The sequence below is a fragment of the Oncorhynchus mykiss genome, chromosome 15 (genome assembly GCF_057628025.1).
Source record: "Oncorhynchus mykiss isolate SJ-2025 chromosome 15, ASM5762802v1, whole genome shotgun sequence".
NCBI classification, from domain to species: Eukaryota; Metazoa; Chordata; class Actinopteri; order Salmoniformes; family Salmonidae; genus Oncorhynchus; species Oncorhynchus mykiss.
The window spans coordinates 78,870,310-78,886,902 of NC_143036.1; positions in this window are offsets into that span (position 1 = coordinate 78,870,310).

Below are 16,593 nucleotides of genomic sequence, written 5' to 3' on the forward strand. Positions count from 1 at the left end.
CCTCGCCACACTCCCCGTGTGCACCCCCCAAGATATTTGTGGGGCTGCCTCTCGTGCTTCCAGCCGCGGCGCCGTGCTGCCTCCTCATACCTGCACCTCTCTGCCTTCGCTGCCTCCAGCTCTGCTTTGGGGCGGCGATATTCCCCTGGCTGTGCCCAGGGTCCTTTGCCGTCCAGAATCTCCTCCCAAGTCCAGTTCTCCAAATATCGCTGTCTCTCCTGCTGCTGCCCGTTACCACGCTGCTTGGTCCTTTTGTGGTGGGTGTCTCTGTAAGGGTTTTCCTCCTCTTCGTCTGAGGAGGAGTAAGGATCAGACCAAAGCGCAGCGTGGTAAGTGTTCATGATGATTTTAATTAAAGAAAGCACTGAACACTGAAACAAAACAATAAACGATGACTTGAATTAACAAAACCGAAACAGTACCGTGTGGCCCAAACTCTCACACAGAAACAAACACCCACAAACCAAAAGTGAAACCCAGGCTACCTAAGTATGATTCTCAATCAGAGACAACTAACGACACCTGCCTCTGATTGAGAACCATACTAGGCCGAACACAAGAACCAACATAGAAAAACCAACCTAGAAAAACAAACATAGACTGCCCACCCCAACTCACGCCCTGACCATACTAAAACAAATAATAAAATAACAGAACTGTGGTCAGAACGTGACAGTTTTGGCCATTTTCCGGTGTTTTGGCCATTTTCCGGTGTTTTGGCCATTTTCCGGTGTTTTGGAGAATTTCAGTGTTTTGTGGTGAAAAACTGAATGGGTCAAGGATAACACATCAACCCTCTGAGGTGTAGGCTTCTAAGGATAGAAATTATAGAAATGTTTCAACAAGTAATGTTTTTGTGTGACGCTTGTATTCAATTGCCCCGCCCTGTAGCGCTCAATCCCCCCGTCACAAGAGGAGAGGCTGATTTAAGAGGAAATGGTCAACCCTGTTACTGCCAACCCTGTTACTGTCAACCCTGTTACTGTCAACCCTGGTACTGTTAACCCTGTTACGGTCAACCCTGGTACTGTCAACCCTGTTACGGTCAACCCTGTTACTGTCAACCCTGTTACGGTCAAACCTGTTACTGTCAACGCTGTTACGGTCAACCCTGTTACTGTCAACCATGTTACGGTCAACCCTGTTACTGTCAACCCTGTTACGGTCAACCCTGTTACGGTCAACCCTGTTTACGGTCAACCCTGTTACTGTCAACGCCGTTACTGTCAACCCTGTTACGGTCAACCCTGTTACGGTCAACCCTGTTTACGGTCAACCCTGTTACTGTCAACGCCGTTACGGTCAACACACTACGGGTGTTCATATGGAGGAACGACCCTACTGAGTTTGAGGACTTCTGTCCTTCCGTCACTTCTGTCCTCCTCTCAGAGTGTTGCATAAGGACACACAAACGACATTAAAATCCTCTGACTTCTCAAAACGTTGTATATTGATTGACACTGTCATGTGCTCCTCGTTGCGTGTCTTTGAGCTCACGGTAATTACACATAGTTCAAGATTCCCATCGCTGTTCATTAGGATTCTGTTGTGATTCTAACAGACAGAAGAATCAGTCATTTAGTACAGAGATAAAATGGTTAAGATGATTGGGGACTAAAAAGTAATTATAGTAATAGAGAAATGTTGCCATTTTAAGTGAAAATGACGTTGGTTGGATAAAGAGTCAACTTGCATAAGATCCCTAGAGAAGAGATATCCTGCACCGTGTTTTCTATATTAATGACTGAAGTGTTAAGCAACAATACAAGTATCATTGCAAAACAGGTACTTTTAATAAAGACCACCGTAAAATTGTGATGCGGGTATCTATCTTTGAAGAGGTGTTTCGTGATTTAATTATCTTTGATGTCATCTCAAGATGTGTTCCAAAAGATGTGACTGACAGGTTAATTACAGTACCGTCAGGAGACTAACTCGGTGGTCTGTGGAAGGTGAGTCGGAGACTAGCGAGAAGTCACATGAACATGATCTGTTGTAACACATCTTTCTAAATGTCTTTGTGCCTGGAGATGAATGGAGGTAATTTATTAACTTCCTGAAACGCTAGATTGACTGGGGGGGGGGACCTCTGAGTTACGGAATACCAAAAATGAAAAGATGAGAGAGGGAGAGAGGGTGGAAGAAAAGGATAGGGAGAAAAATAGTGAGATGAGAGAGAGAGAGCACGAGAGAGGAGAGAGAGAGGAGAGAAGAGAGAGGAAAGAGAGAGAGTGAGCGACAGAGAAAGATGAGAGAGACAGTGAGTGTGAGAGAGGAGAGAAAGAGAGAGATGAGAGAGAGAGCACGAGAGAGGAGAGAGAGAGAAGAGAAGAGAGAGGAAAGAGAGAGAGTGAGCGACAGAGAAAGATGAGAGAGACAGTGAGTGTGAGAGGAGAGAAAGAGAGAGATGAGAGAGAGAGCACGAGAGAGGAGAGAGAGAGGAGAGAAGAGAGAGGAAAGAGAGAGAGTGAGCGACAGAGAGAGATGAGAGAGAGAGAGAGGAGAAAGAGAGAGATGAGAGAGAGAGAGCACGAGAGAGGAGAGAGAGAGGAGAAAAGAGAGAGGAAAGAGAGAGAGGAGAAAGAGAGAGATGAGAGAGAGAGAGAGCACGAGAGAGGAGAGAGAGAGGAGAAAAGAGAGAGGAAAGAGAGAGAGTGAGTGACAGAGAGAGATGAGAGAGAGGGAGTGAGTGAGATAGAGAGGAGAAAGAGAGATATGAGAGAGAGGGAGTGAGAGAGAGAGAGGAGAAAGAGAGAGATGAGAGAGAGTGAGCGACAGAGAAAGATGAGAGAGACAGTGAGTGTGAGAGAGGAGAGAAAGAGAGAGATGAGAGAGAGGGACATGCAGGGAGAAAGAGAGGGAGAGAGAAAGAGATAGAAGAGGAGAGAGGAGAGGAGATATGCATGTGGTCGCTCTCGTGGGCTAATTATTAATTTGCTAGGCGGCGGCCGGTCACGGCTCGGCATCGTGAGTAAAGACAGGACTAATCTACTGGCAAATGAAACAAGAGATGCTGTCAGGCTTCCAGTCCCCTCCAAGCTCCTAGTGCATGTCAGAGCAGAGAGAGCAGAGAGAGCAGGAGGGAGCGTGTGTGAGTACCCTGACACAGGATGATAAAACTCTCTCACTCTCTGTCCTCTCTGTCCTCTCTCTCCTCACTCTTCTCCCTTCTCTCTCAATTCAATTTCAATTCAAGGGGCTTTATTGTCATGGGAAACATATGTTAACATTGCCAAAGCAAGTAAAGTAGATCATATTCAAAAGTGTAATATACAATAAAAATGAACAGTAAACATCACACATACAGAAGTTTCAAAACAGTAGACATTACAAATGTCATATTATGTCTATATAGAGTGTTGTAACAATGTACAAATGGTTAAAGTACAATGGTGTTTGTTCTTCACTGGTTGACCTTTTCTCGTGGCAACAGGTCACAAATCTTGCTGCTGTGATGTCACACTGTGGTATTTCACCCTGTAGATACGGGAGTTTATCAAAATTGGATTTGTTTTCAAATTCTTTGTGGATCTGTGTAATCTGAGGGAAATATGTCTCTCTAATATGGTCATACATTGGGCAGGAGGTTAGGAAGTGCAGCTCAGTTTCCACCTCATTTTGTGGGAAGTGAGCACATAGCCTGTCTTCTCTTGAGAGCCATGTCTGCCTACGGCGGCCTTTCTCAATAGCAAGGCTATGCTCACTGAGTCTGTACATATTGAGGATATTTTTGCAGAATTCTCTCTCTCCCCCCTCTCGCTCCCTCTCCTCTCAATTCATGTTCAATTTAAGGGGCTTTATTGGCATGGGAAACATGTGTTAACATTGCCAAAACAAGTGAAGTAGATAATAAACAAAAGTGAAATTAACAATAACAAATGAACAGTAAACCTTACACTCACAGAAGTTCCAAAAGAATAAAGACATTTCAAATGTCAAATCAGGAAGAGGGGGGTAGGAGGAGGAGAATGGGGTGCGGGAGGAGGGGGATAAAGAAGAGGGGGAGAGGGAGGGGGAGGAGGAAGAGCAGGGGGAGGAGGATGGGGAGAAGGGGGATGAGGAGAATGAGGTGGAAGAGGAGGGAGGAGGAGGAGACGGGGTGAGGGAGGAGGGGGATAAAGAAGAGGGGGAGAGGGAGGGGGAGGAGGAAGAGCAGGGGGAGGAGGATGGGGAGAAGGGGGATGAGGAGAATGAGGTGGAGGAGGAGGGAGAAGGAGGAGACGGGGTGCGGGAGGAGGGGGATAAAGAAGAGGGGGAGAGGGAGGGGGAGGAGGAAGAGCAGGGGGAGGAGGATGGGGAGAAGGGGGATGAGGAGAATGAGGTGGAGGAGGAGGGAGAAGGAGGAGACGGGGTGCGGGAGGAGGGGGATAAAGAAGAGGGGGAGAGGGAGGGGGAGGAGGAAGAGCAGGGGGAGGAGGATGGGGAGAAGGGGGATGAGGAGAATGAGGTGGAGGAGGAGGGAGAAGGAGGAGACGGGGTGCGGGAGGAGGGGGATAAAGAAGAGGGGGAGAGGGAGGGGGAGGAGGAAGAGCAGGGGGAGGAGGATGGGGAGAAGGGGGATGAGGAGAATGAGGTGGAGGAGGAGGGAGGAGGAGGAGACGGGGTGCGGGAGGAGGGGGATAAAGAAGAGGGGGAGGGGGAGGAGGAAGAGCAGGGGGAGGAGGATGGGGAGAAGGGGGATGAGGAGAAGAATGTGTCTCCACTCTGAGGTGACACCGAGACAAGGAATTTTCTCTGCTCTAATTTGCTCTTCTTGGCAGTTGAGCCAGACTTGATTCTGTCAGTGACACGTGAGACTGAGCTTGGCAGCAGAGACTGCAGAGGTGGGCCTTTTCCTGAGGCCATATCAACAGTATATGATGGACCAATGAAGGCTGCTAGATCCTACAGGCCATGTCCACGTGATGGACCAATGAAGACTGCTAGATCCTACAGACCATGTCCACATGATGGACCAATGAAGGCTGCTAGGTCCTACAGGGCATGTCCACAGTATATGATGGACCAATGAAGGCTGCTAGATCCTACAGGGCATGTCCACATGATGGACCAATGAAGACTGCTAGATCCTACAGGGCATGTCCACGTGATGGACCAATGAAGACTGCTAGACCCTACAGACCATGTCCACATGATGGACCAATGAAGACTGCTAGATCCTACAGGCCATGTCCACATGATGAACCAATGAAGGCTGCTAGATCCTACAGACCATGTCCACATGATGGACCAATGAAGACTACTAGGTCCTACAGGCCATGTCCACATGATGGACCAATGAAGGCTGCTAGATCCTACAGGGCATGTCCACGTGATGGACCAATGAAGACTGCTAGACCCTACAGACCATGTCCACATGATGGACCAATGAAGACTGCTAGATCCTACATGCCATGTCCACATGATGGACCAATGAAGGCTGCTAGATCCTACAGACCATGTCCACATGATGGACCAATGAAGGCTGCTAGACCCTACAGACCATGTCCACATGATGGACCAATGAAGGCTGCTAGATCCTACAGGCCATGTCCACATGATGGACCAATGAAGGTTGCTAGATCCTACAGGCCATGTCCACATGATGGACCAATGAAGGCTGCTAGATCCTACAGACCATGTCCACATGATGGACCAATGAAGGCTGCTAGATCCTACAGGGCATGTCCACATGATGGACCAATGAAGACTGCTAGATCCTACAGGGCATGTCCACATGAGGGACCAATGAAGACTGCTAGGTCCTACAGGCCATATCAACAGTATATGATGGACCAATGAAGGCTGCTAGATCCTACAGGCCATGTCAAAATGATGGACCATTGAAGGCTGCTAGATCCTACAGACCATGTCCACATGATGGACCAATGAAGGCTGCTAGACCCTACAGGGCATGTCCACATGATGGACCAATGAAGGCTGCTAGATCCTACAGACCATGTCCACATGATGGACCAATGAAGGCTGCTAGATCCTACAGACCATGTCCACATGATGGACCAATGAAGGCTCCTAGACCCTACAGGGCATGTCCACATGATGGACTAATGAAGGCTGCTAGATCCTACAGACCATGTCAACATGATGGACCGATGAAGACTACTAGATCCTACAGACCATGTCCACATGATGGACCAATGATGGCTGCTAGATCCTACAGACCATGTCCACATGATGGACCAATGAAGACTACTAGATCCTACAGACCATGTCCACATGATGGACCAATGAAGGCTGCTAGATCCTACAGACCATGTCCACATGATGGACCAATGAAGGCTGCTAGATCCTACAGACCATGTCCACATGATGGACCAATGAAGGCTGCTAGATCCTACAGGCCATATCAACAGTATATGATGGACCAATGAAGACTGCTAGATCCTACAGGCCATGTCCACATGATGGACCAATGAAGGCTGCTAGATCCTACAGGCCATGTCAACAGTATATGATGGACCAATGAAGGCTGCTAGATCCTACAGGCCATGTCCACGTGATGGACCAATGAAGGCTGCTAGATCCTACAGGCCATGTCAACAGTATATGATGGACCAATGAAGGCTGCTAGATCCTACAGACCATGTCAACAGTATATGATGGACCAATGAAGGTTGCTAGATCCTACAGACCATGTCCACATGATGGACCAATGAAGGTTGCTAGATCCTACAGACCATGTCCACATGATGGACCACGTACATACGATGTTAGCTTCCAGCTCCAGCAGACTGGACATCATAAGATATTATGTTATGACCCAGTCAGGATGGAGCTTTACCTCTGGGGGCGTCTCCTATGGGTCGTCTCCTCTGGGTCGTCTCCTCTGGGGCGTCTCCTCTGGGGGCGTCTCCTCTGGGGGCGTCTCCTCTGGGGGCGTCTCCTCTGGGTCGTCTCCTCTGGGTCGTCTCCTCTGGGTCCTGGGCCGTCTCCTCTGGGTCGTCTCCTCTGGCTCGTCTCCCCTGTGTTGTCTCCTCTGGGTCGTCTCCTCTGGGTCGTCTCCTCTTGGTCGTCTCCTCTGGGTCCTGGGCCGTCTCCTCTGGGTTGTCTCCTCTGGGTTGTCTCCTCTGGGTCGTCTCCCCTGGGTTGTCTCCTCTGGGTCGTCTCCTCTGGATCGTCTCCTCTGGGTCGTCTCCTCTGGGTTGTCTCCTCTGGGTTGTCTCCTCTGGGGCTTCTCCTCTGGGTCGTCTCCTCTGGGTCTTCTACTCTGGGTCGTCTCCTCTGGGTCGTCTCCTCTGGGGCCTGGGTTGTCTCCTCTGGATCGTCTCCTCTGGGAACTGGGTCGTCTCCTCTGGGGCTTACCAGACCTAACTAACACAGGAATTCTTCATGGACTGTATGAATGTTTGAGGCACGACAACAATAGATGTTAGAGCCAAGTTAGTTTGTTTGTTTTTCTAAACGTGTGTGTGGATAATTGCAATCTGTATTTCGTCACCTGTTGCAGTTGGATGGAAAAACAGCAGTAATTGAGCCTGAAACACACTCACCCACGCATACATAAACAACCATAGTTATATAATGGAAACAATAACAATTAGCTAGGACAACTGAGGAATGTTTAAAACAGAGTTTCCAATGTGCTACATTCTACCACACACACACACTACGTTCTGATAGGCCAGCGGGGGAATTCCTAGTGTGACCAGTGTCGAAATGATCCCAAATATTTGCAAATAGTACCTGTCACTCCAGCTGCCTGAACCTGATGAGGTTTATAAATGTCTTATAGTGCCTGTCACTCCAGCTGCCTGAACCTCATGAGGTTTATAAATGTCTTATAGTGCCTGTCACTCCAGCTGCCTGAACCTGATGAGGTTTATAAATGTCTTATAGTGCCTGTCACTCCAGCTGCCTGAACCTGATGAGGTTTATAAATGTCTTATAGTACCTGTCACTCCAGCTGCCTGAACCTGATGAGGTTTATAAATGTCTTAGAGTGCCTGTCACTCCAGCTGTCTGAACCTGATGAGGTTTATAAATGTCTTAGAGTACCTGTCACTCCAGCTGTCTGAACCTGATGAGGTTTATAAATGTCTTATAGTACCTGTCACTCCAGCTGCCTGAACCTGATGAGGTTTATACATGTCTTATAGTGCCTGTCACTCCAGCTGCCTGAACCTGATGAGGTTTATACATGTCTTAGAGTACCTGTCACTCCAGCTGCCTGAACCTGATGAGGTTTATAAATGTCTTATAGTGCCTGTCACTCCAGCTGCCTGAACCTGATGAGGTTTATAAATGTCTTATAGTACCTGTCACTCCAGCTGCCTGAACCTGAGGAGGTTTATAAATGCCTTGTGCCTTATACTATGTTGCAACAGTGCATGCCACGTGAGGCTGAGAGAGACAAGGCTGAACACACAAGTAGCAGCTGTTCTGGGCCAATCTTCTGGAAGAGAGAGCACATACTGTGCCTGACTGCCTGGAGAAGTACTGGAGCAGAGGAAACAGAATGGACTTAGTCAGGGTTGCTCAGTTGGCATGTTGAGAGGAACGGAGGGGGGAGGGGAGGAGGGGGAGGAGAGGAGAGGAGAGTGCGGGGGAGGGGAGGGAGCATAGGGGAGGGGAAGGAAAGGAGAGGGAGGGGGAGTTGAGGGGAGGGGAGGGGTGGAGAGCGAGTGGAGGGGAGGAGAGTAGGGAAGGAGAGGACAGGAGAGGGGAGGGGGAGAGGGGAGGAGAGGAGAGGCTGTTCTCTCTACTCCCTGGTCTCCTGCTGAGCTGCCATGCATGTCTGTGGACAGCCACCTTTACCTCTTACCTGTTACCTACGTACATCTACAGGTCAGCTAAAGGACATAGGAGAGGAGACAGCTACAGGACATAGGAGAGGAGACAGCTACAGGACATAGGAGAGGAGACAGCTACAGGACATAGGAGAGGAGACAGCTACAGAACATAGGAGAGGAGACAGCTACAGGACATAGGAGAGGAGACAGCTACAGGACATAGGAGAGGAGACAGCTACAGGACAAAGGAGAGGAGACAGCTACATGACATAGGAGAGGAGACAGCTACAGGACATAGGAGAGGAGACAGCTACAGGACATAGGAGAGGAGACAGCTACAGGACATAGGAGAGGAGACAGCTACAGGACATAGGAGAGGAGACGGCTACAGGACATAGGAGAGGAGACAGCTACAGGACATAGGAGAGGAGACAGCTACAGGACATAGGAGAGGAGACAGCTACAGGACATAGGAGAGGAGACAGCTACAGGACATAGGAGAGGAGACAGCTACAGGACATAGGAGAGGAGACAGCTACAGGACATAGGAGAGGAGACAGCTACAGGACAAGGAGAGGAGACAGCTACAGGACATAGGAGAGGAGACAGCTACAGGACATAGGAGAGGAGACAGCTACAGAACATAGGAGAGGAGACAGCTACAGGACATAGGAGAGGAGACAGCTACAGAACATAGGAGAGGAGACAGCTACAGAACATAGGAGAGGAGACAGCTAAAGGACATAGGAGAGGAAACAGCTACAGGACATAGGAGAGGAGACAGCTACAGGACATAGGAGAGGAGACAGCTACAGGACATAGGAGAGGAGACAGCTACAGGACATAGGAGAGGAGACGGCTACAGGACATAGGAGAGGAGACAGCTACAGGACATAGGAGAGGAGACAGCTACAGAACATAGGAGAGGAGACAGCTACAGAACATAGGAGAGGAGACAGCTAAAGGACATAGGAGAGGAAACAGCTACAGGACATAGGAGAGGAGACAGCTACAGGACATAGGAGAGGAGACAGCTACAGGACATAGGAGAGGAAACAGCTACAGGACATAGGAGAGGAGACAGCTACAGGACATAGGAGAGGAGACAGCTACAGGACATAGGAGAGGAGACAGCTACAGGACATAGGAGAGGAGACAGCTACAGGACATAGGAGAGGAGACAGCTACAGGACATAGGAGAGGAGACAGCTACAGGACATAGGAGAGGAGACAGCTACAGGACATAGGAGAGGAAACAGCTACAGGACATAGGAGAGGAGACAGCTACAGGACATAGGAGAGGAGACAGCTACAGGACATAGGAGAGGAGACAGCTACAGGACATAGGAGAGGAAACAGCTACAGGACATAGGAGAGGAGACAGCTACAGGACATAGGAGAGGAGACAGCTACAGGACATAGGAGAGGAGACAGCTACAGGACATAGGAGAGGAGACAGCTACAGGACATAGGAGAGGAGACAGCTACAGAACATAGGAGAGGAGACAGCTACAGGACATAGGAGAGGAGACAGCTACAGGACATAGGAGACGAGACAGCTACAGGACATAGGAGATGAGACAGCTACAGGACATAGGAGAGGAGACAGCTACAGGACATAGGAGAGGAGACAGCTACAGGACATAGGAGAGGAGACAGCTACAGGACATAGGAGAGGAGACAGCTACAGGACATAGGAGAGGAGACAGCTACAGGACATAGGAGAGGAAACAGCTACAGGACATAGGAGAGGAGACAGCTACAGGACATAGGAGAGGAGACAGCTACAGGACATAGGAGAGGAGACAGCTACAGGACATAGGAGAGGAGACAGCTACAGGACATAGGAGAGGAGACAGCTACAGAACATAGGAGAGGAGACAGTTACAGGACATAGGAGAGGAGACAGCTACAGGACATAGGAGAGGAGACAGCTACAGGACATAGGAGAGGAGACAGCTACAGGACATAGGAGAGGAGACAGGTACAGGACATAGGAGAGGAGACAGCTACAGGACATAGGAGAGGAGACAGCTACAGGACATAGGAGAGGAGACAGCTAAAGGACATAGGAGAGGAGACAAACATTTCCTGCTGTCTGTCTGTCCATTTCTACGGTGCTATTATGAATTCAAAGTGACTCAATTTAAGACTTGGGCACCTTTACATTTTTTAATAAACAACAATAATAAAATAAGATAATTATAATTATACTAATTATACGAGTTATAACTCCATTATGCAAATAAGAATGTAACAATGTTTTGCAACAGGTTACAGGTATACCGTGTTGCTTTGGAGCATTTCTCTTTGTTTCACACTTTGATTAATTTCAACATTTCCATAATGTGATTCCAGCTCAACAACAACAACATCATGAACAATCACAAGCTCTGTCTGACAATGTTCGGTCTGCATGGTGTCTGAATGTAGTGTGTTCTACCTCCATTTAGTTCTGTCTGACCATGTTCGGTCTGCATGGTGTCTGAATGTAGTGTGTTCTACAAGTATTTAGTTCTGTCTGACGTTCGGTCTGCATGGTGTCTGAATGTAGTGTGTTCTACCTCCATTTAGTTCTGTCTGACCATGTTCGGTCTGCATGGTGTCTGAATGTAGTGTGTTCTACAAGTATTTAGTTCTGTCTGACCATGTTCGGTCTGCATGGTGTCTGAATGTAGTGTGTTCTACAAGTATTTAGTTCTGTCTGACCATGTTCGGTCTGCATGGTGTCTGAATGTAGTGTGTTCTCCCTCCATTTAGCTCTGTCTGACCATGTTCGGTCTGCATGGTGTCTGAATGTAGTGTGTTCTACCTCCATTTAGCTCTGTCTGACCATGTTCGGTCTGCATGGTGTCTGAATGTAGTGTGTTCTACCTCCATTTAGCTCTGTCTGACCGTGTTCGGTCTGCATGGTGTCTGAATGTAGTGTGTTCTACCTCCATTTAGTTCTGTCTGACCATGTTCGGTCTGCATGGTGTCTGAATGTAGTGTGTTCTACCTCCATTTAGTTCTGTCTGACCATGTTCGGTCTGCATGGTGTCTGAATGTAGTGTGTTCTACAAGTATTTAGTTCTGTCTGACGTTCGGTCTGCATGGTGTCTGAATGTAGTGTGTTCTACCTCCATTTAGCTCTGTCTGACCGTGTTCGGTCTGCATGGTGTCTGAATGTAGTGTGTTCTACCTCCATTTAGTTCTGTCTGACCATGTTCGGTCTGCATAGTGTCTGAATGTAGTGTGTTCTACCAGCATTTAGTTCTGTCTGACCGTGTTCGGTCTGCATGGTGTCTGAATGTAGTGTGTTCTCCCTCCATTCAGTAGATGATGTTTACCAGGGTTGGGGTAAATTACATTTTAATTCCAGTCGATTCAGGAAATACACTGAAATTCCAATTATTTTCAAAGCTTTTCAGTGACGAACATTTGCAATTGGTATTGGAATTCGGGTTTACTTTCTGAATTGACTGGAATGAAAATGGAATCGATCCCAACCCTGATGTTTACAAATCCAGTAAGCATCCCAATCTCCAGTACAATAGGACAGTGTCTTTCTGTCAACATGTGCCACACGGCTCAGGAATAGGAAAAGGGATGTGTCACTGACATGCATTCCAGGCTGCAGCCCGACAGCCCTGTGTGGCCATGTGATAAGCTTGGCTCTAAATCAGCGTGAAAGGAAAGAGGGGGAAAATAGGGGATTGAAATAAGAGAGGTGACCTCAGCTGCTGTGAAGGAAGGGTTGTCTGTCTGTCTGTCTGTCTGTCTGTCTGTCTGTCTGTCTGTCTGTCTGTCTGTCTGTCTGTCTGCCTGCCTGTCTGTCTGTCTGTCTGTCTGTCTGTCTGTCTGTCTGTCTGCCTGTCTGTCTGTCTGTCTGTCTGTCTGCCTGTCTGTCTGCCTGTCTGTCTGCCTGTCTGTCTGTCTGTCTGTCTGCCTGTCTGCCAATAAAACAGTTGAAGTCGGAAGTACATTTTTCATAATTCCTGATATTTAATCCTAATAAAAATTCCCTGTTTTAGGTCAGTTAGGATCACCACGTTATTTTAAGAATGTGAAATGTCAGAATAAAAGTAGAGAGAATTATTTATTTCAGCTTTTATTTATTTTATCACATTCCCAGTGGGTCAGAAGTTTACATACACTCAATTAGTATTTGGTATTATTGCCTTTAAATTGTTTAACTTGGGTCTAATGTTTCGGGAAGCCTTTCACAAGCTTCCCACAATTAGTTGGGTGAATTTTGGCCCATTTCTCCTGACAGAGCTGGGTAACGGAGTCAGGTTTGTAGGCCTCCTTGCTTGGACACACTTTTTCAGTTCTGCCCACAAATGTTCTATTGGATTGACGTCAGGGATTTGTGATGTCCACTCCAATACCTTGACTTTGTTGTCCTTAAGCCATTTTGCCACAACTTTGGAAGTATGCTTGGGGTCATTGCCCATTTGTAAGACCCATTTGCGACCAAGCTTTAACTTCCTGACTGATGTCTTGAGATGTTGCTTCAATATATCCACATAATTTTCCTCCCTCATGATGCCATCTATTTTGTGAAGTGCACCAGTCCCTCCTGCAGCAAAGCACCCCCACAACATGATGCTTCCACCCCCGTGCTTCACGGTTGGGATGGAGTTCTTTGGCTTGCAAGTCTCCCCCTTTTTCCTCCAAACATAACGATGGTCATTATGGCCAAACAGTTTCATCAGACCAGAGGGTATTTCTCCAAAAAGTACGATCTTTGTCCCCATTTCCAGTTGCAAAGTCTACAAAAAAAAATTCTGAGGTCTTGACTGATTTCTTTTGATTTTCCCATGATGCAAAATGGCAATGAGTTTGAAGGTAGGCCTTGACATACACTGCTCGAAAAAATAAAGGGAACACTTAAACAACACAATGTAACTCCAAGTCAATCACACTTCTGTGAAATCAAACTGTCCACTTAGGAAGCAACACTGATTGACAATAAATGTCACATGCTGTTGTGCAAATGGGAATAGACAACAGGTGGAAATTATAGCCAATTAGCAAGACACCCCCAATAAAGGAGTGGTTCTGCAGGTGGTGACCACAGACCACTTCTCAGTTCCTATGCTTCCTGGCTGATGTTTTGGTCACTTTTGAATGCTGGCAGTGCTTTCACTCTAGTGGTAGCATGAGACGGAGTCTACAACCCACACAAGTGGCTCAGGTAGTGCAGCTCATGGCACATCAATGCGAGCTGTGGCAAGAAGGTTTGCTACAGATCTACTGTAACATACAGACAGACACCTACAGATCTACTGTTGAATACAGACAGACACCTACAGTTCTACTGTTGAATACAGACAGACACCTACAGATCTACTGTAACATACAGACAGACACCTACAGATCTACTGTTAGACACTTTGGAAGCCTTGACCACCTTACCTTAGTTATACGACTGACTGTAGTGGCTGTGGATTAGAGAGTCTGCTAAATGATTCACTACTGTTAGAGGCTGTGGATAAGAGAGTCTGCTAAATGATTCACTACTGTAGTGGCTGTGGATTAGAGAGTCTGCTAAATTATTCACTACTGTTAGTGGCTGTGGATAAGAGAGTCTGCTAAATGATTCACTACTGTAGTGGCTGTGGATAAGAGAGTCTGCTAGATGACTCACTACTGTTAGAGGCTGTGGATTAGAGAGTCTGCTAAATGACTCACTACTGTTAGTGGCTGTGGATGCGAGAGTCTGCTAAATGATTCACTACCGTAGTGGCTGTGGATAAGAGAGTGTAATGTAAATGTAATGTACAGTGGCAAGAAAAAGTATGTGAACCCTTTGAAACAACCTGGATTTCTGCATAAATTAGTCATAACATTTGATCTGATCTTCATCTAGGTCACAACAACAGACAAACACAGACTGATTATACTAATAACACACAAACAATTATTCTATTTTTCATGTCTATATTGAAAACATCATTTAAATATTCACAGTGTAGGTTGGAAAAAGTATGTGAACCCCCGAGGCTAATGACCTCTCCAAAAGATAATTGGAGTCAGGAGTCAGCTAACCTGGAGTCCAATCAATGAGACGAGATTAGTGATGTTGGTTAGAGCTGCCCTGCTCTTTAAAAAACTCTCACAAAATGTGAGTTTGTTATTCACAAGAGGCATTGCCTGATGTGAACCATGCCGCGAACAAAATAGATCTCAGAAAGACCTAAGATTAACAATTGTTGACTTGCATGAAGCTGAAAGGGTTACAAAAGTCTCTCTAAAAGCCTTGATGTTCATCAGTCCACAGTAAGACACATTGTCTATAAATGTCGAAAGTTCAGCACTGTTGCTACTCTCCCTAGGAGTGGCCGTCCTGAAAAGATGACTGCAAGAGGACAGAACAGAATGCTCAATGAGGTTAAGAAGAATCCTGGAGTATCAGCTAAAGACATACAGAAATCTCTGGAACATACTAACATCTCTGTTGACGAGTCTACGATACGTAAATCACTAAACAAGACTGGTGTTCATGGGAGGACACCACGGAAAAAGCCACTGCTGTCCAAAAAAAAAACATTGCTGCACGTCTGAAGTTTGCAAAAGTGCACCTGGATGTTCCACAGCGCTTCTGGCAAAATATTCTGTGGGCAGATGAAACTACAGTTGAGTTGTTTGGAAGGAAAACACAACACTATGTGTGGAGAAAAAAAGGCACAGCACACCAACATGAAAACCTCATCCCAACTGTAAAGTATGGTGGATGGAGTATCACGGTTTGCTTTGCTGCCTCAGGGCCTGGACAGCTTGCTCTCATCGAAGGAAAAATACATTCCCAAGTGTAACAAGACATTTTGCAGGAGAATGTTAGGCTACCTGACCGCCAATTGAAGCCCAACAGAAGTTGGGTGATGCAACAGGACAACGACCCAAAACACAGAAGTAAATCAACAACAGAATGACTTCAACAGAAGTCTGGGCCACTTGGGTTGAGGCCAGGACTCTGACTGGGCCACTCCAGAACGCCTTCTGGAGTGGCCCAGTCAGAGTCCTGGCCTCAACCCAAGTGGCCCAGCCTTCTGGAGTGGCCCAGTCAGAGTCCTGACCTCAACCCAAGTGGCCCAGCCTTCTGGAGTGGCCCAGTCAGAGTCCTGACCTCAACCCAAGTGGCCCAGCCTTCTGGAGTGGCCCAGTCAGAGTCCTGGCCTCAACCCAAGTGGCCCAGCCTTCTGGAGTGGCCCAGTCAGAGTCCTGGCCTCAACCCAAGTGGCCCAGCCTTCTGGAGTGGCCCAGCCTTCTGGAGTGGCCCAGCCTTCTGGAGTGGCCCAGCCTTCTGGAGTGGCCCAGCCTTCTGGAGTGGCCCAGTCAGAGTCCTGGCCTCAACCCAAGTGGCCCAGCATTCTGGAGTGGCCCAGCCTTCTGGAGTGGCCCAGTCAGAGTCCTGACCTCAACCCAAGTGGCCCAGCCTTCTGGAGTGGCCCAGTCAGAGTCCTGACCTCAACCCAAGTGGCCCAGCCTTCTGGAGTGGCCCAGTCTTCTGGAGTGGCCCAGTCAGAGTCCTGAACTCAACCCAAGTGGCCCAGCATTCTGGAGTGGCCCAGCCTTCTGGAGTGGCCCAGTCAGAGTCCTGGCCTCAACCCAAGTGGCCCAGCATTCTGGAGTGGCCCAGCCTTCTGGAGTGGCCCAGTCAGAGTCCTGACCCCAACCCAAGTGGCCCAGCCTTCTGGAGTGGCCCAGTCAGAGTCCTGACCTCAACCCAAGTGGCCCAGCCTTCTGGAGTGGCCCAGTCTTCTGGAGTGGCCCAGTCAGAGTCCTGAACTCAACCCAAGTGGCCCAGCCTTCTGGAGTGGCCCAGTCAGAGTCCTGACCTCAACCCAAGTGGCCCAGCCTTCTGGAGTGGCCCAGTCAG